This window comes from Dipodomys spectabilis, unplaced genomic scaffold, assembly GCF_019054845.1.
Source record: "Dipodomys spectabilis isolate Male_0828 unplaced genomic scaffold, ASM1905484v1 ptg000714l, whole genome shotgun sequence".
Taxonomy (NCBI): domain Eukaryota; kingdom Metazoa; phylum Chordata; class Mammalia; order Rodentia; family Heteromyidae; genus Dipodomys; species Dipodomys spectabilis.
Window position 1 is genome coordinate 1,441,087 of NW_024871391.1, and position 26,799 is coordinate 1,467,885.

Here is a 26,799-nt window from a genome sequence, read left to right on the forward strand (position 1 = left end):
CCCCCACAGTATAACCCCTGCTTTCACTATATTTGATGTCAGTATAACTTGTGGAGGAGATGGGGAACAGGATACAGGTGGACCTGTTGCAACAATGAGAAGTACAAGTTGTCATGTCCAACACGAGCTTTACAACATGGGGGGGGGGAAGGGGGGGAAGGAGAAGGATTGGGATTGGGGGGGAGGGGGGAGGCTGGGAAGGGAGGTGAAGGGTAAACAAAGGAGGAGGCTGCAATGCTTGGTAAGAAATGTATGCATTATCCTGCCCATGTAACTGTAACCCCTCTGTACAGTATGTTCACAAATAAAATTAAATTAAATTAAAAAAAAAATGTCTTAAGTCACGGGACGGTTTTGCTTTGATTTTTGACCACCATTTAAAAGTGGAGAACAAAATCGTTTGAAGCCCAGGGCGGCACAAACACAAGCAGGAGGAGAACATGACCCCAGGGCCGTGAGCTGCCGACCCACCCTCTAAGCGGTGGTGGACGGTGGACGACAGATAAAAGGCATTTTCCTGGAGCCCGCACATCTCTCTCCTCCTTATCTAAATTTTGGAAGATAAGAAAATTATTACCTGTCACTACCGTAAGCGCTGATCACAGAAATTATTATGAAAGCTAGCTTCACTCACAACAAAAACACAGAAAAAGCCGGGCGCTGGTGGCTGATACCTGTAATCCTAGCTACTCAGGAGGCTGAGATCTGAGGATTGCAGTTCAAAGCCAGCCCGGGCAGGAGAGACCGTGAGACTCCTATCTCCAATAAACCACCAGAAAACCGGAAGTGGCGCTGTGGCTCAAGTGGTAGAGCGCTCGCCTTGAGCTGAAGAGCTGAGGGACAGTGCCCAGGCCCAGAGTTCAAGCCCCACGACCGACAAAAAAAAAAACACACACACAGAAAAGCCACAGGACCTTCCCGACTCACACACAAGCCCCGCCCGCATTCCAGTCCCAAGCCACCTCCGGCTGTAGCACACGCCCATCCCTTCTTTCCCTCTCCCCCTGTTGTTCTGCGTTTTTCTTTTGCTTTGGTTTGTTCCTTCCCACACCGGGGCTTGAACTCAGGGCCTCGCACTCTGGCTTGGCTATTTTGTGCAAGGCTGGTGCTCTGGCACTGGCCACAGCCCCGCGTCCAGCTTGTGGCTAGTTAGTGGACGTGAGAGTCTGCCTGGACTGACTTCAAATCACAATCCTCCGGCCCGGGCCTCCTGAGAGGACGAGGGTCGCAAGGATGACAGGGATGGGACACCGCACACGTTGAGCTTTTGGCGCATTACTAGCCGGGGTGGCTGGGCACGCGGTGAGCTCGGCTTGTAAGGAAACACCGTTTTCCAGACTAGCCTGACCCAGCTGGCCTGCTCCTGCGTCTCCGGCGTGTCTTTCTCCAGCGCCTCTCGGTACGCTGGAAATTCACAGTCATTGTATCGGCTGCTCCGTGATTTTAATGTGCGTTTTTTCCCCCTGATGGCTGATGATGTTAGATACTTCCTCCTAAGTTTATTTACCGCTTGTGTTTCCTCCTCCAAGAAATCGTCTGTTCATCTTGGGGGTTGCTGAGTGCTGCAGTTTCCTTATATACTCTACATACACGTCCGTGTTGCATGTGCAATCTGCAAGTATCCCCTCCCAGTCCTTAGCGTGCTGCTTCTATTAACATCATTGTTTTACAGGGCCAACCTTTTATTATTAATACATTCCGGTCTATTTAATTTTTTTGTCTTTTATGGATCTGGTGTTTTGTATCATATAGAAGAATTCCTTGCCTTAAGCCAAAGACATAAATAAAGGTTTCCTGGGCTTTTTTTTTTTTTTTTTTTTGCCGAGGTTACATGTGTTTTTTTTCTTTTACATTTCGATGCGTGATCCACGGTGAGCCAATTTTTAATTGTATGTTCAGACCGCGGGTCTTTCTGTGGACCTGGGTGTCGGGCTTGCCTTCCTGATCTGGCTCAGCACCTTTGCCGAGAGCAAAGAGGCTGTGTCCGTGTGCGATCTTCTGGTTCTGGATCGTCTCTGCCTCCCTGTCCCTTAGTAAACGCCACCCTGTCTTTGCGGTCTGGGGTAATCACGTGGGGTACATGGTTTCCCCCCAAGCCCAGGTCTAGGCGCTTGCTGCTTTCTCTCTCTCGTGCAGACTGGATGGTTTTTAGTCTTCAAGTTCACTGGACTCTGCCATTGCTACTTTGCTTGCTGCTCTACCAGGTACGTTTTCAAGTTGAAATTCTGCATTTTTCAGTTCTAAACTGTTCATTTGGTTACTCGTATCTTTTATTGCTTACATTTTCTGCGTTTCCTATGTTTATTGGCATTGGTCGTACCAGAAGGGCTCGCGCTGGCATGCTCGTGTATGCATACAACGGCCCTTGATCAGACTCAACCCCCTTTCCCTCCCGCCTCCCTCCCGCTTCCCCAACGCCTCTCCACAAGCTCTGCATTCCACACATCAGAACACACTGAGGTCACACCCTCCACGTGGGAGCACACCAGGGGGCGGGGCCTCGCCTGCCTCCACACGCCAGGGGGCGGGGCCTCGCCAGCCTGCACACGCCAGGGGGCGGGGCCTCGCCAGCCTGCACACCCAGGGGGCGGGGCCTCGCCAGCCTGCACATGCCAGGGGGCGGGGCCTCGCCAGCCTCCACACGCCAGGGGGCAGGGCCTCGCCAGCCTGCACACGCCAGGGGGCGGGGCCTCGCCAGCCTCCACATGCCAGGGGGCGGGGCCTCGCCAGCCTCCTCACGCCAGGGGGCGGGGCCTCGCCAGCCTCCACACGCAGGGGGCGGGGCCTCGCCAGCCTCCTCACGCCAGGGGGCGGGGCCTCGCCAGCCTGCACACCCAGGGGGCGGGGCCTCGCCAGCCTCCTCACGCCAGGGGGCGGGGCCTCGCCAGCCTGCACACGCCAGGGGGCGGGGCCTCGCCAGCCTCCACACGCCAGGGGGCGGGGCCTCGCCAGCCTCCACACGCCAGGGGGCGGGGCCTCGCCAGCCTCCACACGCCAGGGGGCGGGGCCTCGCCAGCCTGCACACGCCAGGGGGCGGGGCCTCGCCAGCCTCCAGCTCTGCCGACGCTCAGACCCGGAGCGCCCCAGCTTTCAGGAACGTGAGGGACGAATGCAGGAGGAAATATGAGGGACCAGCCCGCAAATCTGTTACGGAAGCTAGATATACTGGGCTTGGGTTACGTCCTCGCTTCATGTCTCATGTCCACTGGCTGAACTAGGCCAGGCCGAGGCTTTCTATTCAGGCACCTGTCCTTGTAAAACCATGTTCATACGTTAACATCCAATACCCATGGTTCTGGTGCCGAGTCTGCTTATGCTATGTACTAAGAGGTGCTCGTCCTTATTAATCCTTCACGTATTCTAAAGCTCATAAATGATTCTATTTCTGGTCAGAAGGGCATGCATACGTGTGTATGTATGCGTGTATGAGTGTGCGTGTCTGTGCGTGTATGTATGTATCTATCCAGAATATATCCAGAGTCTCTTCATTTAAGGTAACAGGCTCAACTAACCTCTAGAGCTAATTCCCGTCTGGAATTTTCCATTTCCAAAAAAAAAAAAATTAATAATAAGCTGTGAAATGCATTTGGGTAGGCATGTGAACGAAATTGCAGGTAGTTTAAAATATATAAATAATCATCCTCCTACCACTGTGCATACACACACACACACACACACACACACACACACACACACACACGCTCAGTGATTCGGTTCCTGGAGCTCAGCAGGCAAAGTACTGTGGGTGGAGTTGGACACTCCTTGCAGCTCCCGACAGACACCGGCCGTGCCGCTCGGCTAATGAGCGAGCCGCGGAGGCTCTCCCCGTGAAGGAAGGGGCCACAGTGTCACCCGTGAAAAACAACAGACTGGAACTGTTGTCCAACTCAAAGAAAGGAACGCGCGTGCTGGGCACAGGTGGCTCAGACCCATCACCCTAGCTACCTGGAAGGCTGAAACTGGGAAAACCGAGGACAGCTCTTAGGAAACTTTTCAGAGAACAGCAGTGGCTGCCAGTTCCCCTCAGCCAGGGTGGGAAGCCGAGCGCAGGGGCCTTGCACCCACGTGTCCAGGAAGTGAGAGCGAACTCCATGAATAATCACTCAGACACAGAGCTGGAGGCTGAGCTGAATCAGAAGAACCGCTTCCTGGCAAGCCACAGGCCTGGAGGCACACCCCAAGACTACCAAAATAGAGAGAGAAACGAAGCATTCCAACTATCTTAAACAGGTGAGAACTTCACAACTGCGATCTGCAACACTCCCACTGTTAATTAACGGAACAATTATATTAAGGAAAAATCAGAGAAAAGAGAAAGAAATAGAAGAGGAAAGAGAAAACCAACATATTGGAAAAAGGATTTTATTGATGGAAATAGAGAACAGGTCACCAAAAAAATCAGAAAAATTATACTCTTACGGGTATTTAGAGACACTAGGATTACAGGCAAGGATTACAAGCCCCCGGCTGAAAAAAATAACTATTTTTATGAATAAAACGTTCATGGTATTTGATAGAATGTCATTGACTCTCCCACAAATGCAGGACCACTTTTTAAAATTAATGCAAAGACCTTAGAAAGTCTTGTTACCGTTTTTTTCAATAATGGATATGAAGTGTATCTTGGCTAATCTAGTTGTTTTCCCTGACAAGCTACCAAAAAAATTTCCTCTTGGCTATGTGCCAGATTTTGGTAGTCCTGGAAATCTAAACCTGAAGGGTAAATCTGCAGAGGGATTGATCCTTCAACAGGTCCTAGAGGACTCGAGATTCCGTGCCAGCATGTCCATTCCAGTGTTCCGAGACCCGCCCCTTCCTGCCCTGTTTGCATCTCCGTATAGAATGTTCTTGCGTCTGACACTAGAGGAACTGAAAATGTTTTCACCCACAAAGCCCCACGGCTCAAAGTCCATGTTAAACACCAGCCAATTTCCGCGGAAGTTCTGAGCTCCCTGCTTTCAATTCCAATCCAGCTACATGACATGAAATTTCATCCATGGTAAACAGCATCGTTCATCAAGTTTATTACTCAGCAAGCCTGATTTCAGAGTCTACCTGGATGAATGACTTGTACGTGGTTTGTTCTTCGGGTAGAAATTCATTCTTAGACACAAGGTGGCAGTTGGTACAAGGTGGCAGAACAAGAGCCCACCCCCACCGCCCCCCAGCGACCTCCTGCATGAGTTTCTTAGGCTGTGGGACCCAAGCAGGACCCGCACTGATCACTCACCTCCCAACCATACGCCACAACATGCCGTGCTGAAAATCACGCATTCTAGCCTCCTGCGCATTAACCAGCATCCCTGCAAAGACTGCACAGTTGCAGAGAAAGCCCTGCAGATCTCACAAACCAAAGAGTTTGCCTGCTTCCCACGTGAGCTACCAGCACCTGCTCAGCCCCAAGTCCCGAACGCCCTTCACCTCGACTGCCTCTCACAATCACGGCCTTCACATGGCGCCTATGTCCAAAATGAAAATGGAATAATCACGCTGGGCGCCGGGGGCTCACGCCTGTCATCCCAGCTACGCAGGAGGCTGAGATCTGAGGATCGCGGTTCAAAGCCAGCCCTGGCAGGAAGGTCCGTGAGACTCCTATCTCCAATGAACCACCAGAAAACTGGAAGTAGTGCCGTGGCTCAAGCAGTAGAGCGCTCGCCTTGGGCTGAAGAGCTGAGGGACAGCGCCCAGGCCCAGAGTTCAAGCCCCATGACTGACAAAAATAAAAATTTTAAAAAATAGAATAATCAGCCCAGTGCATGCTTCCTAGTGTGCACAGGAGTAAATACTTATTTACACGTGCCTGTACAATGGAGAGTGTATATACATACACATGTGTGTGTGTGTGTGTATATATTCCATTTCAGAATGTCTCCCTCCCTCTCCTCCTCCCTGCAGAATGGAGCTCAGCCCTGCTCAGGCCCTGCCGCCTCTCACGTCCCAGGCGGCACTGGGGTTGATGCCGACTACGGACCGGCAGGAGACCACGCCCTTCCACTGCAGCCCAGACCCCCGTTACGCTGGAGCCCATCTGACGTGGCCTTCCAGGATCGCAGTGGGGGGGGGGGTAGGGGAGACACGAATGCACTGTTTTCCGCCTGCTGGCCTGAGGCCTGGCGCCCGGCTCCCCGCCCCGCCACCTCCCCGCCCCGCCACCTCCCCTCTGCCAGGATCGCTTCTGCGTTGTGCGCGGCGCATGCCCCCGAGGACACCGACCGACGCCGACGCTCAGCCGGCGTGGGGCCGGTCACGCTGGGGGCGTCAGGAAGCCCCGGGTGCCCGCGGAGCTGCTGGGTGAGCAGCGGGGCAGCAGGGCACCCGGCCTGCCCTGCAGGAGCGGGGGCCGGCGTCACGAGCCCTGGGCTCCCGTGCTCCCGGGGCTGCGGCGTGGGTCCATCCGTGCTGGGAGTCGGGAGTGGCCGTGCGCCCGCAGCCGGTGGGCAAGGGACACGGCGCAGGGGACGGCGGGGAGGCGGGCGGCGGCTCTCCTGAGACTGCCCGGAAGCAGTCTTCCTGGTCAGCACCCTCCCCTGCCTGGAGGGGCGCGTGGGCCTCTTCTGCAAAATCCCTTCCTCCCCACACGCCAAGCGGCCGCCGTCTTCCTGACGTGATCCCATCCGTCACGGCGACGCTCATTACCCAGCAGAGTCTGGGAGCTGGGACTCCTGCTCCCCCCCCCCCCCCCCCCCCCCCCCCCCGCGGGTTGGCACTCCCAGCCCACAATCTCCTAGAAGAGGCCTGATCAAAACCGTCCATCAGCTCCCAGCCCGCCGCCCGCCGGACACCGGGGTGCAGACGCAGCAAACCGCTGAGTGCAGGAAGCTGGGGGCCCCCACTTCTTGGAGGTTCTGGGGGGATCTGTGCAGAGCGGATCCTCGCACTCCGCCCCACGCCCCACGCCTCCGGGGAGTTGGGGTAACCCAAGGCAGGGCCGGACCCCAGCTCTGCGGCTCCCAGTGCTTCTACATACTAAACGACTCCAGCGCTGCGGGGAAACATCTACTGCGGACCCCTTAACCACAGAGGTGTTAGATGACGTGGCGCTGGTGAATGGGCTGTCCCCCGCCTTTCCCGGGGCCGAGCCCATCCATCCTGCATTTAAAAAACAACAACAAACTGCCTTTCCAAAAGCTGGGGGGGAGGGGGACCCCAGACACGAGAGGCTGCCGACCGCTCGCAGAAACCACAGAAGATACCGTCCCCGATCGTGTAACTTCCATCCCTTCCAGTGTAAACAGCTCCGTGTGGCTCCTGCCTTGCAGCGTACAGAATGGCCAAGCCAGTCCACATCTGACACACACTCAATAACACAGTAAAAACCCTTGGCTGTCGGTGGGCACGCAGCTCCGCCAGGCGCTGTGAACACAAACGGCGCGGGCCCGGCCGGCTTTTCCACAGCACCGGCCGCCTTCCAACGGGCCAGAGACTTCCCGCTGTCACCCGAAGCTGGATTTTAATTAAATTAGTAAATAAAGACATCCTGTAAACTTAACACAAAGTAAACAATCAAACCCTCTCTTCCCAAGCCATCCATGTCTCTAGGGGAGAAAACACTGCTACATGTTGAACTGTTTCTGTGCATTTAGGAACGTATTTATAAATAAATGCAATATACTTTTATCCTTGTTAGAATATAGTTTTGCTCTCTAAATGTTTACATTCATTCATAAATATATCCTCACATATTTCTTTACATTGGTATTTAACATTCTAAGTACTGAATGCATTTGGCCATTCTTTTCTTGTGAGATTATGTCCTTCCGTATTGTCCCTATTACAAATCTCAGTTCAAAATCAGCCCAGACTCTTTTCTCCAATAAACCACTCAAAAAGTGGAGCAGTTGTTCAAGCAGTAAAGCACTGGCCTTGAGCATAAAAGCTCAGGGACAGTGCCCAAGTCCTGAGTTCAAGCCCCAGAGCATGCGCGCACACACACACACACACACACACACACACACACACACACACGCCTTCACATAGATGTTAACAAATAATTACTGTCAATGAAGAAATCAGCCAATACCACGCACGTCTCTCTCAAATACACATCTCGGGTGGGATAAGGAGACTCGCAAGTGCTGAGTGAGTATCCAAGACTCTTCACTATACTCTTAGATAAAAATTAAACCCAGCGACACACTCATTTAACCACTTCCTTGAGAAGTACTTCTGATAAAGCTCTTGTTGACATGCTGAGGGCCATTTTCTCGGGGACCTCCACCTCCCCAAGGTCTCCGTCGCCAAGAACGGCGTTGGTCACTCGTGAGCCGAGTGAGGCCGTCGCAGCGCTCAGCGAGGGTAACGGGCCTCTCGGCGCTGCGTGGCCAGCACTGGCTGCTCTTCTGATCGGAGGATCCTGCGCTTTCTCTGTGGACCTCCTCCTGCCCCCATCCACCCGGCATCTTTGGAGCTTACCCTGGCTGCTGTTTATTCGCCTTCTTTCTGTCTTCCACAAACCTACCCGAACTCCTGTGACACTGTGAGTTTTCCTTGTTGATGCAACACCTTCCTATGAACAGGATTCGCTTCCTGAAAATTATGCTGGTTTTGTGTGTTTGTTTTTCACGTCACTGCCAAGATGATGGACGGAGGGGTTACCGTTAGGGAGTACGGTGGTGAGTACACCGCTCGTTGACCTTGTCGCCCGTAACGGGGTCTTCTTGTCTTTCTGTGTTTGGATCGTAATAAACGCCGGCGGATGGGCCTGCCACGTGTCTCCCTCGATGAGCTGTGCCAGACTTCCCCGAGACCCCTGAGGCTATGCGGTGACAGGAAGGCCACCAAGCCCGCAGCACTGCGCGCCTGTGACTGCTGCCGTCACCTTCGCCACGGGGCCCGTTCCCGTCACCAAGCGGAAAACGACGGGTCCACACCCGGCATGCACACCACCGGCAGCCCGCGGCCCCCCCGGAGCCCTGGCCCGCTGGGGAGGAAACCAAGAGCACTTCCGGTCCCGCTAAGAAGAGACCTGCCTTGGAGGCCTGCCCCCCAGCCCTGGCTCCCCCCGCAGACAACCCAGCTCCTACACACCGTACCCCCAAAGCGCACCGCCCTCGCGGATGGGGCCTTCCAGGGACCCTGGGTCCGGCAGGAGCTCGTCTCCGGGTTCAATCCCCCCCCCCCCCCACCACAAAAAGGAAGCTGGAATCGTCAAGTGTAAACCGCATTATACGGGAAACACGGCAGCTAGCCCCTCTCCGTTCCCACCTCTCAGGACTGTGCCCCCCCCCGGGGCCCCGGGGCCCAGTGACCCCCCAGCAGCGGCTCGATTTTCCCTCCTCACACCTGCCTGTGTCACCACTGACAAACACATAGAGACGGGGCGAGAAGTCGCTGCGGTCCTGGTGAGAACCCAGTGTATCCTTTGGAAAACTTCAATAAAGACAAGTTCTGCTCCAAGTTGTGGGGGGCCAAGACCCGGGGAAAGAGGGACATCCAGCTATCTGCTTTGTGTATATTCCTGAGCTCCTGCTCCATCTAACACAGCCCCTGACCACGGAGCCCACGGCGCTGAGGAGAATGGATTCATACACAGCAGCGCTTCCACTGGCCGCGTGAGGACAGAACCTCTGATGAGGGCTGGCGCGCCCCAGGCCTTGGCTCTGACTCCGCCCCGCACAAGTGAAAATAGAAGTAAAAGTTGTATTTGGAAAGGGGTCCTCGGGCGAGTCCTGCTTTGTCTTTTAATTCACGAGCTCCAGTGGCTCCCAACGCTCAGCTACAGGCGCTATTTTAGAGGAAAAGGTTAAAGGTAAGACTCTGGGTAAGTGAATCCCACCACGGGAGATTTACGGACTCGGAAGCACCTGGGAGGAGGCCCACCGATGCCCACCCCAAACGCTGGCTCCAAGGTGACCTTGGCCCCTTGCTCCAGGACAGAGGCCGTTTTCTCCCACTCACTCTCCCCCCAGGGCCATTCCCTATCCCGGCCTCCCTTAAAATCTCTCACTCGTCAGCTTGAGACACGTAAGGAGGTGCTGAATTTTTTCCTTAGTCATTTTATTACTTGTCAACAGATGCCAAAACACCAATTTGGAACGTGTCTGGATCCAGCATTTAGCAACACACTGCGTATTTTTAACCTTTTACATTTCTTAGGAACAGGCAAGGATTTGGTTTTACTTATTAGCCATCTTTCAAAAACTGTTCCTTGCAGTCATACAGTTTCTTTTGTGAAAAGTAATTCAACATTTCTTAACAAGAAATGTTTTAAGTAACTCCAGACCACGGCATTGTAAGTTGTTTGTAAAATTATGCCATTGCAAGATTTGTTCTAACAAAAAGAAAAAAAAAAACACTAGTGAAAGCTTTGATGAGGATACAGTAACTGAATTAATCAAAATCAGCTTCTCTTCAGAAAGCCTGCATGCTCCGGAATACACCGAGTCCATCCTTCACCCAGCGTGTGTTCACTGCTAAGACTCAGGCCCGGGAGCCAGGCATTTAGAAAGCCCCAAGGGCGTACCTACATCTTCCCAACTTTTCATTCACCGCTCAAGAATGGCTTCCTTTATAATGAGTGGGAGCCAAGCCGGGGGTGCAGGAAAATCGTCCATATCCAAAGCCAAAGACGTGAGCTCAAGCACTGTCCTAATGTCTCCCACCGACCCCCAGCATGCTGGAACTCACACACACACACACACACACACACACACACACACACACACACACACACACGTGTGCAACCGTGACTCTGATGGACACGTAAATGTTGATAATCTTGTTAATAAGTAGAGTGTCTACCAGCGGCCTGTATTTACAGTCTGAGGGTAGTCTGTACAGTGTTTCATCTTTAGCAATCCCTCTTATGCATAGGAAGGAGGCCAGCTCCAATAATCTGGGAGATGATGATGATGATGATGATGATGATGATGAAGAAGAAGAAGAGAGAAAAACAGATGGGAAGTGGATGATAGATTGACGGGTAGGAAGGAGACAGACAGACAGACAGACCATGTTTTGTTTAAAAGAAACTCCTTCCAAATGTGTGCACTTGGAACATGAGTGTGTACGCACAGATCCCATGAGCTCTAAGGCGATCACTCTTCTCAATTCTCCGCATTATGTGACTCTTCCAACTACGGTAGGTTGATCAAAATCTGAATATATGCTATTTTTGTCAGTCGTGGGGCTTGAACTCTGGGCCTGGGCGCTGTCCCTCAGCTCTTCACTTCAAGGTGAGCGCTCTACTGCTTGAGCCACAGCGCCACTTCCGGTTTTCTGGTGGTTAATTGGAGATAAGTGTCTCATGGACTTTACTGCCCGGGCTGGCTTTGAACAGCAATCCTCAGATCTCAGCCTCCTGCGTTGCTAGGGTGACAGGCGTGAGCCACTGGCACCCGGCAGACACGCTATCTTGATAGGCACTTTCTATGAGCCCTTGGGATGACTCTGCGCAAAGCGGAGGGGGGGAGTGAGCACATTCCATTCCATCCAGAGACCTCTGCAGCCAGAGGTAGCACCCTGTGGCCTTCTGCATCCAGCCACAGGACTGCCTTCTGATGCTCAGCTGTGGACGAGCGCACAGGCTATCCTAACAGGGACATGGCTTTACTCAGCTGGGAGGGGGAGCTCTGAATGAAATGTGAGCGTGTGTAGTTACAAGAGTGAAAATAGTGGCGACTACTTTCAGTGACATTTCATTCATGTTTTAGAGTTTACATGGTGCATAATAAATGTTATTTGCTGTAAGGAAACAACCCCGTAAGTTTTTCCACCCCCCCCCCCCCAGCATTTCCAGAAACAATCACCTCAACCTTGCCTGCCACCCTGTGAAGCACAGAGCGGGGGGCCTCATCCAGTGCGGGGACTCCCGGCCGGGACTCGGGCCGGGACTCGGGCCGGGGACTCCCGGGCCGGGGTGGCCGGTCAGGCTGGGAGGCGGGCACCTCCCCCCCTTCCACCCTGGCAGGTTCCTTCGAGGGAGCTGCTGGTATTAAGCGGCCTGTGTGCAGATCCGCGCCCCTGAAAGCAGCTGCGGTCAATGACAACCCCTGCCGCCGCGTGTACTTGCACTGGGGGCCGCGGGGAGGGGGGGGGGTCCTGCGGTTCATCCATTCCTCCTGGGTCCTGAAGCCGCTCTTCAAGGACACACGGCAGGCCTCACCGCTGACCACACCCTGCTGGTCCAAGGCCATTGGCTTTATACCTTCGATTCAGCCGCACGGCAATTCCACCTGAACCTCTAGGATTCCCCAGTAAGGTAGGACGTTGGAAATACACAAGCAACACTTGAGAAGCACAGAAGGAGCCGGAAACATGGGGAAGGGCGCCAAGCAAAGCACGTGATCGTCCTTCCTAACCAGCGCTGGGACTCGGTCCCCCGACAGAGCTCATGGGACATAACAACTAGCCGCACGAGGCCTCAAAACACACCCCACCTGCCGATCTGGACCGCCACACTTAATGACACAACCACTGGCACGAAATAGTGGGGGGGGGTTCAGAAGATAAACGCAGAGTGAGCGGTGCTGACCAACACCATCCCCTGCTACACCCCCCCACCACCCACTGGCACACCCCACCACCCCCTGCCACACCCCCCACCACCCCCCTGCTACACCCCCACCACCCCCTCCTACACCCCCCACCACCCCCTGCTACACACCCCCACCACCCCCCTGCTACACACCCCACCACCACCCCCTGCTACACCCCACCACCACCCCCCTGCTACACCCCCACCACCCCCTGCCACACCCCCCACCACCCCCTGCTACACACCCCCCACCACCCCCTGCCACACCCCCCACCACCCCCTGCCACACCCCCCCACCACCCCCTGCTACACACCCACCACCCCCTGCCACACCCCCCACCACCCCCTGCCACACCCCCCCACCACCCCCTGCCACACCCCCCACCACCCCCTGCCACACCCCCCCCACCCCCTGCCACACCCCCCACCACCCCCTGCCACACCCCACCACCCCCTGCTACACACCCCCACCACCCCCTGCCACACCCCACCACCCCCTGCCATCCCCCCCACCACCCCCTGCCACCCCCCCCCACCACCCCCTGCCACACCCCCCACCACCCCCTGCTACACCCCCCCACCACCCCCTGCCACACCCCACCACCCCCTGCTATACCCCCACCACCCCCTGCCACACCCCACCACCCCCTGCCACCCCCCCACCACCCCCTGCCACCCCCCCACCACCCCCTGCCACCCCCCCCACCCCCTGCCACACCCCCCACCACCCCCTGCCACACCCCCCCACCACCCCCTGCCACACCCCCCACCACCCCCTGCCACACCCCACCACCCCCTGCTATACCCCCACCACCCCCTGCCACACCCCACCACCCCCTGCCACCCCCCCACCACCCCCTGCCACCCCCCCCACCCCCTGCCACACCCCCCACCACCCCCTGCCACACCCCCCCACCACCCCCTGCCACACCCCCCACCACCCCCTGCTACACCCCCACCACGCCCTGCCACACCCCACCACCCCCTGCCACCCCCCCCACCACCCCCTGCCACACCCCCCACCACCCCCTGCCACACACCCCACCATCCCCTGCTACACCCCCCACCACCCCCTGCCACACCCCCCACCACCCCCTGCTACACCCCCCCACCACCCCCTGCTACACCCCCCACCACCCCCCTGCTACACCCCCCCACCACCCCCTGCCACAACCCCCACCACCCCCTGCCACACCCCCACCACCCCCTGCCACACCCCCCACCACCCCCCTGCTACACACCCCCACCATCCCCTGCCACACCCCCCACCATCCCCTGCTACACCCCCACCACCCCCCTGCTACACCCCCACCACCCCCTGCCACACCCCCACCACCCCCTGCCACACCCCCACCACCCCCCTGCTATACCCCCACCACCCCCTGCTACACCCCCACCATCCCCTGCCACACCCCCACCACCCCCTGCTACACCCCCACCACCCCCTGCTACACCCCCCACCACCCCCCTGCTACACACCCCCCCACCACCCCCTGCCACACCCCCCCGACCACCCCCCTGCCACACCCCACCACCCCCTGCCACACCCCCCACCACCCCCTGCTACACACCCCCACCATCCCCTGCCACACCCCCCACCACCCCCCTGCTACACCCCCACCATCCCCTGCCACACCCCCACCACCCCCTGCTACACCCCACCACCCCCTGCTACACCCCCACCACCCCCTGCTACACCCCCACCACCCCCCTGCTACACCCCCACCCCCTGCCACACACCCCCACCACCCCCCTGCTACACCCCCACCACCCCCTGCCACACCCCCCACCACCCCCTGCTACACACCCCACCACCCCCTGCCACACCCCCACCACCCCCTGCCACACCCCCCACCACCCCCTGCCACACCCCCACCACCCCCTGCTACACCCCCCACCACCCCCTGCCACACCCCACCACCACCCCCTGCTACACACCCCCACCACCCCCTGCCACACCCCCCCCACCCCCTGCCACACCCCCCACCACCCCCTGCCACACCCCCCACCACCCCCTGCTACACCCCCCCACCACCCCCTGCTACACCCCCCACCACCCCCTGCTACACCCCCCCCACCATCCCCTGCTACACCCCCCACCATCCCCTGCTACACCCCCACCACCACCCCCTGCTACACCCCCCACCATCCCCTGCTACACCCCCCCACCACCCCCTGCCACACCCCCCACCACCCCCCTGCCACACCCCCACCACCCCCCTGCTACACCCCCCACCACCCCCTGCCACACCCCCCCACCACCCCCTGCCACACCCCCCACCACCCCCTGCTACACACCCCCACCACCCCCTGCTACACCCCCCACCACCCCCCTGCCACACCCCCCACCACCCCCTGCTACACACCCCCACCACCCCCTGCTACACCCCCCACCACCCCCTGCCACCCCCCACCACCCCCTGCCACACCCCCCACCACCCCCTGCCACACCCCCCACCACCCCCTGCCACACCCCCCACCACCCCCCTGCTACACACCCCCACCACCCCCTGCTACATCCCCCCACCACCCCCTGCCACACCCCCCACCACCCCCCTGCCACACCCCCACCACCCCCTGCCACACCCCCACCACCCCCCTGCCACACCCCCCACCACCCCCTGCCACCCCCCCCCACCCCCTGCTACACCCCACCACCCCCCTGCCACACCCCCCACCATCCCCTGCCACACCCCCCCACCACCCCCTGCTACACCCCCACCACCCCCTGCTACACCCCCACCATCCCCTGCTACACCCCACCACCCCCCTGCTACACCCCCACCATCCCCTGCCACACCCCCCACCACCCCCTGCTACACCCCCCCCACCACCCCCTGCTACACCCCCACCACCCCCTGCTACACACCCCACCACCCCCCTGCTACACCCCCACCATCCCCTGCTACACCCCCCACCATCCCCTGCCACCCCCCCCCACCACCCCCTGCTACACACCCCCCACCCCCTGCCACACCCCACCACCCCCTGCCACAACCCCCACCACCCCCTGCTACACCCCCCCACCACCCCCTGCTACACACCCCACCACCCCCTGCCACACACCCCACCATCCCCTGCCACACCCCCCCACCACCCCCTGCCACACACCCCCCACCCCCTGCCACACCCCACCACCCCCTGCCACACCCCCACCACCCCCTGCTACACACCCCTCACCATCCCCTGCCACACCCCCCCACCACCCCCCTGCCACACCCCCACCACCCCCTGCTACACACCCCACCACCCCCTGCTACACCCCTACCATCCCCTGCTACACCCCCCACCATCCCCTGCCACACCCCCCACCACCCCCTGCTACACACCCCCCACCCCCTGCCACACCCCCACCACCCCCCTGCTACACACCCCTCACCATCCCCTGCCACACCCCCCCGACCACCCCCCTGCCACACACCCCACCACCCCCTGCTACACCCCCACCACCCCCTGCCACACACCCCCACCACCCCCCTGCTACACCCCCCCACCTTCCCACTTCTGGGAACCAACCCTCTGGGCCCCCGGCATTTTCACGGCCTACACAGGGTCCTCGATAAGGAGGCCCGTTCCCTTTGATTCGCCCATCATTTCCCATGCTTCTTAAAATAAAAGGAAGGCCTTCAGAAAACACTTTGTAAAACATTCACACAGGATCTCCTGGCGCTGTGAGGGGGCGGAGGGGGTCCGATCTGCCCTCTGGGCATCTACCAGCTACAGGGGTGGCTCTCAGCACCCCCCAGCATAGCCAAGGGAGCACCCCCCCCCCCCCAGGAGCTGCGACTCGGCCTGCAGGCTCGGCACCGCCTCCGGTAGCCTGGCGCCCGGCCCTGGCCAGCACAGAGGGTGTATTGTCCTGCGGGTCCTACACATGTGCGCTCCTACCTAGCCTCCAAATGACTGGGCTTGTTTTCCAGTTGTTGATCGAATACCATAAACTGATCATCAAGCGCGCCAGAGTCACCGTAACCCAAAGGAAGGTGGAGAAAATGCAGGCCGAGTTTGCGGAAATTATACAGAACAATTCAATTGGAATTTCCCTGCCTGATAAAGATCTCCAAGGTCTAATCTTCTCATTTTACAGGTGAGAAGAATGGAGCCCGGAGGAAAGTAGGTAAATGTCTCAGGAAACTGACGGCACAGTCGTTACGGAGCGAGAATAAGGTGCACGGACGCCGGAGGTCGCAGGGCAGAGACGGGGTTCCGGGACATTAAGTAGGAGGTTAAAGGGGCCTGGGTTGAGATAAATCTTCAAAACAGAGTGAGTGTGCAAGTCCGGCAATGCTCCTGAAAATACATTCCAGGACTGGGGATAGAGCTCAGAGCTGCTGTGCTAACCTAGCCCAGATGAGGCCCGAGGCTGGTGCTCACGTGGAAATTCATACACACACACACACACACACACACACATTTATATAGACCAATGATGCATATATCAATATATATTATATAATACCTATTACATATCATATATACGATTTATGATATATGCCAATGATACATTCTAATTACTGTGCTGTTTACACATAGACTGAGGTATAGCTTAAGCACCCTTTCCACTGCTCTTGGAATTAGGGACAGTCTTGGGCCTAGAGCCCCACATAAGAATCATTCCTCCTAACCCTATTACACTGCTGGTGGGAATGTACACTTACACAACCACTTTGGAAAGCAGTCTGGAGGGTCCTTAGAAAGCTAAAGATTGACCTCCCTTATGACCCAGTCATACCACTTCTAGGCATCTACCCTGAACAACAGGAACCAATATACAAGGACAGGTGCACCTCCATGTTTATTGCAGCACTGTTCACAATAGCTAGGATATGGAAACAACCCAGATGCCCCACCACAGATGAATGGATCCAAAAATTGTGGTATCTATACACAATGGAATATTATGCAGCCATTATAAATGACAAAGTAATGGCATTTGCAGGGAAATGGATGGAGCTAGAAGGAATCATGTTGAGCGAGGTAAGCCAAGAACGAAGAGACAAACGGTACATGGTCTCCCTGATAAGTGGATGCTAAATCCAAAATGTTAGGTGATAGGACAAAACTAACAGGACTTAAGAAACAAAGAACTCCCGCTCATCTGGTTGAACCACTACTAAATATCCCCATGCTGCTGATCACATGTATGGTGTATAACATGTGAACACCGTTACATGTTACAGACTGTGATAGACAATTTGCTCCAGGAAAGTTAGAATGAACTTGTGACTTTAAATGAGCATCATTATTCCACAATACTGTGAAATTCCGGAAATTATGTAATCACTTAATCACAATTAAAAAAAAAAGAACCTCGGGGAAGGGAGGGAGGGAGGGGATGGTAGGGGGAAAACAATGGAGGGGGTAACAATGTTCAAGAGGAAGTGTACTCATTACCTCACTCATGTAACTGTAACCCTCTGTATAGTATCTTTACAATAAAAAAAAAAATTAGGCTTGGATGTGTCGTTGTGGCTCAAAGTGGTGGAGCACTAGCCTTGAGCAAAAAAGCTCAGGGACAATGCTCAGGCCCTGAAGCTTTCAAGGCCCAGGACTGCCAAAAAAACAAAATAAAACAAGAACAAACAAACAAACAAAAAAAGAATCACCCTCCTTTGCACCCCGCCAGCTGTTTTCAGCTCAGCCTAGCCATCTTTGATTTTTTTTTTGGTTTGTAACTATGGTAATAAGACTAGATAGCACTCAGGAAAGTACCTGTTACACATGGATTTGTGAGGGTGGCCGCGGCAGTGGGGAGAGAGGCAGGGCAGAGAAACTCCCAGATTAAATGGACGGCTGGTGAGTGGCGTGGCCGGTGCCCACGGCCTCGAGTTTCTGCGGAAGCCCCTGGGCCTGTCCACTCGACCTCCCGCCGTCCCACGCCACCCATCTCCAGCGCCAGGTGTCCGTGGGCCTGTCAGACACAGCCTGGGATCCAGGGCCCTTTATACCAAGTAACAGTCAAATCAATTTCAAACACCTTCGTTACAGTACACAGCTCATTATGTTCTAGAAAAATGTTTAGCTCCGAGCCTCGGGCCATGTTATAATGAGAGGAAGAGCCCACCCCTGTTCTCCGGCTCTACGGCGTCCATGTCTCTAGTCCGTGGTACCAACCGCCGTCGGCTGGTTTAAGTAAAAAGCGGGCTTCCATTTGTAACCTTTAAAGAAGATGGCTCCCTGAAGTTTCAAACCGTTTGCCACAGCACAGGACTTTAATCTCATTATCTGCTGAATGCTTTTCCTTCCCTTCAGGAGAAGAATAAAAAATGCACATGAAAACACGGAAAAGGAGGCACTGGATCAATGTTTCTCAAATTTCCAATGAGTACTTGTATGTGTGCACGGGTATATATGTATGGTATGTGTGCAGAATAGTGTGCTTCCATGTACACACGAACATGCTCATGCAGAGGTAACAGGCTTTCTGAAAAAAAATTGGAAAGATCATTTCCAACACAGTGTCCTGTGGGTGTCATTGTTGCAATGGGTCAACCTGTGTCCTTGCTTCAGCGTTTTGTTATTCTCCTCCTCCCCAAATTAGATAAATGTATAGACAAGATGCAGGACACCGGAATCAAGTACAGTGACCTTTACAACTTCGGCGGTGGGAGGGAGGAGTGGGGGAAGTGGAGAAGGGGAGGGATAGCAGGAAAAAAACAAAAAACAAATGAGGGGGTAACAATGCCCGACAAGAACTGTTCTCATGACCTTACTCGTGTAACTGTAACCCCGTGGCACAGCGTCTTTACAACAAAATTTTAAAAAGAAATGATAAAAGTATAAAGATAAATTTAAAAATTGGAGCAGATTTTTATGCACTGCCCTGGAGAAAAATTCAAGTATCTGATGAAGCCAACAGTTCTATTTATATTTGCCCTTCTTACTTCTGGAAGGCAGGGAAACGTGCATAACCTCCCCCAGCCCCCGCCCCCACCCGCTGTCTTTGTCTGCCTGCGGTGCCTAAGTGACCATCCATGAAATTTCTGACATTACACTTTAAATAAATGTGACACATTGTTGGCTACCAGTGTTTTCTTTCTCTCTGATTTAATTATAAATTCTTCCTAAAAGCCAGGAGCGGGGAAATTACTTCAATAGACGCAGAAGACATTATCAAAACGACTTGCCTTTCTCCGTTGTTGGAAATCTAAGCTGGTGAGATTGAAATCCTATTCTCTGTCACAATTGATTACCATAAATTAATTGTTTGGAGCTCTGGATAGAAACAAATGCATACTGGCACATAAGTCATCATAACTTGTTTTCCTGCCAGCAAAACGTAGTCTGTCTGCTACCTGAGGAAACGCTAGTGGCAGAGGAATCATAATGGCTTTTAATAAAAGGACTGTTGCAAAGATAAAGCAGATTTTTATGCAGCCTAAGCAAGTGATAACAGTTTTCATGCTGACCTTGAAATTCAACTTGAGAACGGGATTCAGCAGTATTTTTAGTTAGCCATGAATATCTTAGAAGGATCTCATGGTACAAAAAAGAAAAGAAACAGCATTTGAACTACCAGTTCTAATACAGTATGACAGCCAAGGTCAGGCACGGGGGCTGGGTTACTCAATGTCTGCACGATCCAGGGTCAGCACATGGAGATGAAAGAGATCAAAGGAAAACCGAACATCCGGTGTGGTCCTTGGACGGGGAGCACTGAGGGCCCCCGGCGTGAACGGCAGAGAGGAGCGGATGGGGGAATCGGCTCACATGGTGCTGTGGACGGCGGGGAAGGATGAGGAGGGCCAGGAAATGCCCTCCCTTCCCGCTGAACACACACGAAAGAGCTCTCGATGTATGGACAGATCTCACTTGGAAATGGGCTGGTTTTTGTACATTTATACGAAACGTGTACGAGGAATTTGTGGTGTGGTTTGTGAAATAACAGGCCGACAGAGGAAATGCTGAGTGCTGCAGACTACAGCCCCACGGCCTCTTCCTCCTTCCCGCCACGGACCTGGCCTCTCCAGAGGAGGGGTGTTCCCTGACGCTCTCCTGCCTGCCAGAAGAAAACACCGGCCAGGCACACACCCAAAGCACGCGTCTGCCACCCCCACTCGCCCTCTAAAAAGATGCTTCAGCATTAGCCAGCCCACCCTTTGAACTTCAGATTTGCTCGGCCCGGGTGTTAACAGATGCACACCCACCTCGGTGCGGCTGCTCATCCGTGAGTGGGTCCGCTGTGAGTGGGTCTCACAGACTTGAGTCGTGGAAGCTATGGGTTGGAGACGCTGCTTCTGCCCTTGTACTTCACACGGGATCGCATGCCAGTCACCGAAATTCACTGCATGGCTGACCTCTTCAGGCTGGGTGTGAGTGGCTCTGAAGACTGACAGGTGATTTGTGAGATCGGTGGCTTTGTGCTGGGAAGTGTGTTTCTGAAGTGCACAGACAGGCCTGGTTTTGACACAGGTATCAGTGGGTTGTCACAAACACTGTGAGGAATGTAAATCTTACAGAGAAGAGGAAGTCAGTGCCCCAGAACACATCTGGAAAGCAAGGTAAGATCGGCCTGTAATTACCGAAGATTATTATAAATCAAACAAGAAATGAGTATTCCCGCGTCATTAGCTGGTAGCATCTGCTCGTTACACCACAGAAATGTGTGTTGTTTGGAAAGAGAAAGTAGATCCTACCTAAGTGTCCAAGTGAACTGCCTGCTACATTGCTCATCTTTGTGCAAGACTGGAGAATCCTGTGAGCAGTGAAAACTGCAAGATAACCGGCCCTCCCGAGTCCCTCCCCCATACTGCAGGTGAGACTGTTTAAGAAAGTACTGCCATTCTGTAAAGAGCTTAGAGCTTCCTCAAAAAGAGAAAACCCAGCCATCATATAACCAGCAGCTCCAGTCCAAGGTAAAAACCAAAGAGAAAAGAGAACATGGCCGCAGGGGGAAAACGGACACGCATTGGCAACGGCATTATCCACAGCCGCCCAAAGTGGGAACAACCCAAATGTCAATCAACTAAGAATGAATAAATAGGATGGGTTATAATGTGGCTTGCAGCCATACCACGGAATAGCATTTGGCAATAAAAAGAAAGTAATTTACTGCTGGAACACGAATGAACTTTGCAAGCGTTAGGCTAAGTGAAGGAAACCATCACAAAAGACCACATGATTGCCTGCTTCCACATTAACCGCCTGGCAGACCCGTGCCGACAGAAAATGGATTGGTGGCGGCCGAGGGCTGGTGCTAGGAAGACAGTGATTGAAGTGTTTCTTTGCAGTGATGAAAATCTTCTCCAATTGGATTTGGGGGCTTGGTGCCACAAATTCCTTGGTGCCACTAAAAACCATTTCACCTTACCCTGTCAGCGGGCGAATGCTGGGATCAGCTGCCTCTCATTCAAGCTATGGAAGTATTTTTTCAAACACGTCAGTTCAGAAGTATGGCAGGCGAGTTATGAAGGAAGCTGTGCAAGAAGAAACAAACACATTCAACTCCGTAAGTCTGATAGCTGGTTGGTTTCTTACGTATCTTCTGCTCTCCACAGAACTGGTTAACCTCTGTGATTGCCATCCTTTGGCCCTGGCCTCCCTTGTTTAAATGCGGACAGCAATGCTCTACCACTCCCGGCCCCGGGCACCATGCCCATCAATAACGTATGCAAATGGCGCTGTCCCTGCTCGGGTAACGGAGCCTGCCGATAAGGCTCACACCCGCCCTCACCAGCCCAAGGACGGCCAAGAGCAACTGGGTCCTCACGTCTGAGCCAACAGAGTGCACCAGGAAGCGCCCGCGCTCACCTGGGGTGAATTCTTCCTCCCGTGTGGTGCCATCTCTTCAGGCTTTTCCATCACAAGGTCGGAAGCCTTCTGGCTTCACAGAATGCAGCCCTCACCGCCTCCCGGGGGCCAGGAGAAGCTTCTGGTTTGTTTCCTGTGCTGTTGCGTTTTCCTTTTCCTTCATCCTTCTCCCTGGATGCAGCTTGTCGATTCCACGGGTGGAGAAACTTGCAGGAGGCGTCCGTTCTGAGCCGGAAGACGGACGGGGAGGTGCAGCCGAGGAGGAGGAGGCAGCCGGGGCCAGGCCAGGGCGTGGATGTCCCTCTGTGCACGGAGTGACAAGCTGACAGTGTCCGCGCTGGTCTGGTAAGGCTGCTTCGCTGTGTTCCTGGCCTGGGCCACGTGAAGCGCTAGAATGTTCTTTCATTCTTTGTCACGGGGTCACAGTGTCCCCTCTCACCTGCAAACACGCAGACTGGAGGCCAGCTCTTCCCGCTTCTTCTGTCCCCAAAGTCATCTAGACCCTGATTCTCTCTTCCCAACATGAATGCCCCGACCGATGAAGAAGGGAACTCTACCACCCACCTCCCACCCGGGCACCCGCGCTCCTGCAGCCCCTCTCTTAGGCATGTGGATGAATTTTAAAAACTAATGCCGAGTGTCAACCATCGCCGACGACCAGTTCCGCGAAGTTTCATGAGCAAATTTTTCTTTTAATTAAGAATTACATCTTGAAAAACACACGGGTATTTTATTTGCTGTGAAATTCCGATTATAATTCGTGTTTCAAGGTTTTTTTTTTCCCCCTCTAGGTAAAATGAAACCTACCATGATGTTCAAACAATCTACAAGATGTTTTTAAAACTAATTTTCTAACAACAAATGAGAATTATACATTACACTCATAGAACCATTCACAGATCCATTTCTTGTGTCTTGGAGAATTTCAATAACCATACCAGGTCCAAAGACAGAATAGTTTCAGAGGAATTAGTCTGGGGGAAAAAAAAGATGGTGTCCAAAGATACAAATGAAGCGACAGAAAGAACCAAGAGCTGGCCATGTCTCCAGCCTTGCGTAGGAACAATCCTTCCATGACTAGCCGTCACACTGAAACCCACCTCAGTGGGTCCCGAGTGCCTTTCTTCTAGTGTGTCGCACCTACTTTAGACAAAAAAATAACACATCAATAACTTAAGTCAACAGTAAGTAGGGTTTTTACTTATAAAGTGGTCAAGAATAAACACTGGAACTGAGGAAGAACGCCATGGTGGCGTTCCTAAAAGGATGGGCTGGGGAGGGAGGGGGCGCTCCCTGTGCTGGGCTCGCGGCCCCGCAGCCACCGCACGCGCGTGACCCAGGCGTTCCGCTGGAAGAGCGGTTTGCGTGAAGGAACCGCCGGTCTTCCGTCAGCAGTCAGGCCTGCCAGGGCTCCACGCGTCCTCCTCCGTCTGACACGTGGCTGGACCCACGTGGAATCTTGAAAGCAGTGCTGGAGGAGGAGCCCGAGGCTTCCAGGGCCAGCCTCCCACCTTGGATGGGTCCCGTGTCGTGAGGCACGTGCCACACAGACACACTGAATGAGACCCCACCTGTCCCCGCTGCACTTATGTTTGAGAGGGGGCCGAGTTACGGAGGTCCTTGGAAGCTTCAATTAGCTGCTGTTTGCAAACCACTTGGCAAACACTATACAGGCAATCTCAGCTGTTACCATCATTTTGCCAACAACAAACCCAGGTAAGACTGAAGAAAAGGTGTGCATTCGGGCAAAGGTATATCAACAACCCCCGACTCACAGGACTGCTGTAAAGGCTAGTAAATCCACTGCGTGGGTTGTACACCTTTGAAACTAGAGTAGTACCTCCTCTTGTCATTTCTCCACAGTGTAGACAGGGTCTCTACAGCTAAGCCAACGTGAACTGGACTCATTCCACACACAACCGCTTCAAAGGCTGTTGTTATATGGGGTTGTAAACTACCCAACAGGTAAAATTCCTGAGCGGCGCCTGCAGATTTTCGTTACATTACTGACAAAGCCCTGCCGGCCACTGACTTACCTGACTGGCCTATGCTCCAGGGTAGGGAAAGCCTGGAACGGCCTGGAGCATTTCTATTTCTAACATCATTTGTCTCCCGTCCTCTGGGTCTAAGGGATAACCCTCAAGCATCCTTCCAACGCAGGAGGAGCTGCTGGGCCCAGTTCATCCCAGCCACAATACTAGGAAAGGGGAAGCCTGCTCAGCCCTCAGGACCGCTCGGGATCACGGTCTGGGGCGCTGCTTTCTGGGATGGGAAGCCTTCCGCTGGGAAGAGATTCTCAGAGCTAGCGGAGCCTGTTTCCGTTGCCAAGTGTGGTCCCTGGAAATCTTATCTTCAAACTTTTCCTTCGAAAGCTGAAATTTGCCAGGGAGTACGGGCAAACTCTGGACACCTACACCACTCATCGCGCACGGCTCAGCCCCAATGTGCCCTGGGAACGAAACTTGCGATTTCCATCCCACATCTTTCAGGGTTTTTTTTTTTTTTCATGGTCAGTTTCTTCTGAGCCTTGTGACAAAAACCGCAGCTCGGGTACCTATGAATTCCAATATCTTGGTAGGCTCTAAACTGGAATTTAGGCATGCATACTCAACTAGAAACACGACTTGGATGCATTGGTAGAAGGTGGAAACAGCCATTTTCTGACAAGGAAAAAAAATGTCTTCTGCAAATTTCACTCTCCATTTAAAAATTGGTCTAGAAACACGGTGCCAAGTTCTGAGCAGCCAGGGACACTCTGGATAGACAGGAAAGAAGACACGAGGTGAGCACGGGCCCTCATTAGCACGGGCCCTCTCCAGCCCGTGACGCGCATTAGCCTGCTGGGCCATGACGTCATTTTCTCTCAGAGGCAGAGAGCTCGAAAATGTCAGCTATCTCTGGGAATTAATGCTCGCAGCTGCTTTATACGTTGCCTTCTGCTCCTCGCTCGGAGAAATGGACATATTTCATTTCAGAATCTCGCAGACGTGTGGCTGTTTTAAAATATTACACTTAAGCACATTCTCATCTGAACATGTTTTGTTTTGAAATGCCTAGCGAAAAACACGCCGACTACCATGAAGCAAAAGGCCAAGGTTTAAGGCTACAATCCTGTTTGGAAAGTAATCTCCCCGCCGCCTTTTTTGGGTACAAATTGCTCTCCTTGTTTAATGTCATTTTCTTCAAAGACTTCCTCAGCACGGAGCTGACAGAAATGCTCACGCCACACAGATGTGGTCATAAAACCGTCATCATCCAGGGAAGCGAGGATGGGCAGGTTTGAGGGGAGACAGGTAACAAAATTGCCAAATACAATTCATCCCAAGGTTCCTAACTCTTTGCAAACAGGCACATTTAGAAAACAAGGCCCTGTGTTCATCAGTTCAACACACATGAGCCGGACACGCCATCTTCAGATGCATGCTAAGTGCCAGAGCAGCAGGAGAATGAGTACACTTCTCGCACTGAGGAGAGCTTCAGGCTCAGCTAGAGAGCGAGAATGTCCACGGGGATTCAAGAAAGAAAGGTTTGGAGGACAGTGCTATGACCGGCCGACATGCTCGCCCCAGGACCCTGACGGTGTGTAAGCCGGAGAGTGCAAGTAGAAAAGAGAAAGTGAACACTGTCTAAAAAATAACCAGACCTGTGTCTGCAAGGACTTGCAAAAACACATGAAGCACCAGCCTTCAGAAGAACCACAGCGCTCTCCAGGCTCTTGAGTTGCGCACTGAGTTCATCTCCCTTCAAGGGCCTTTCTCGTCATCCGCGTAAAGTTTGGAACACTTTAGACTGAAAACAAGCACTTCACGTGGACTACTCCACTTGAAAACTAGAAGATGCAAAGCACTGCCTTCGATGAGCTGCGGACAGATAACGGATGGACTCCTCGCCGGCTTCCTGAGGACCCGTCTGCAGAGTGGGGCCTGGAAAAGCAACGTGTCGGGGTGATCGGAAACAGGCGAAGATGAGAGCTAGAAAAATACCTTTTCTGGACAGGCCTCTGGGGCTCACACATGCAACCCCAGCTACTCTTGGAGGCTGAGATCTGAGCAGAATCCAGAAAAGTTCATGAGATTCTTCTCGCCAATTAACCAGCAAAGAAGCTGGAAGTGGAGCTGTGGCTCCGGTGGGAGAGGGTCAGAGTTGTCTGGAAACAAAAAAGCTAAAGGACAGTGCCTAGTCCCTGATTTCAAGCCTCGGCACTGGCACAAGGAAGACAATGTTTCCTTTCCGCTTTCACCTTACATTGCATTTTAGTGTGTATCCTCTAAAGCGCACGGCTCTTCGGTGCTACAGCTGGTTGGCTTCGTGAATGCCTCGACACACAGAGCTCGCCTGTCCCACTGTTCCGAGATCTAGAGCCTGTCCATCACCCAGGCTTTTCTCAGCCCTTTCCACCGAATCTCACTGCTCCCCGGCCCGGGGCGGCGTTCACCACTCTGATACCTCCCACCGTCCATCCGCACTGCCCACGGCGACTCTTTTGTTTCTGACATCTTGCGCACAGCGCGATGCATCGGTAGCAGCTTTACTGGATCGCAGAATCGTGTTTTATGGCCAGACTCTGTTGATGG

The 26,799-nt window shown here is 54.4% G+C and overlaps 1 pseudogene; it reads left to right on the forward strand.

The window, feature by feature from the left end:
• The first annotated feature begins 8,695 nt into the window (after positions 1-8,695).
• LOC122102001 lies at positions 8,696-26,584 on the forward strand (annotated as a pseudogene).
• The last annotated feature ends 215 nt before the right edge of the window (positions 26,585-26,799 follow it).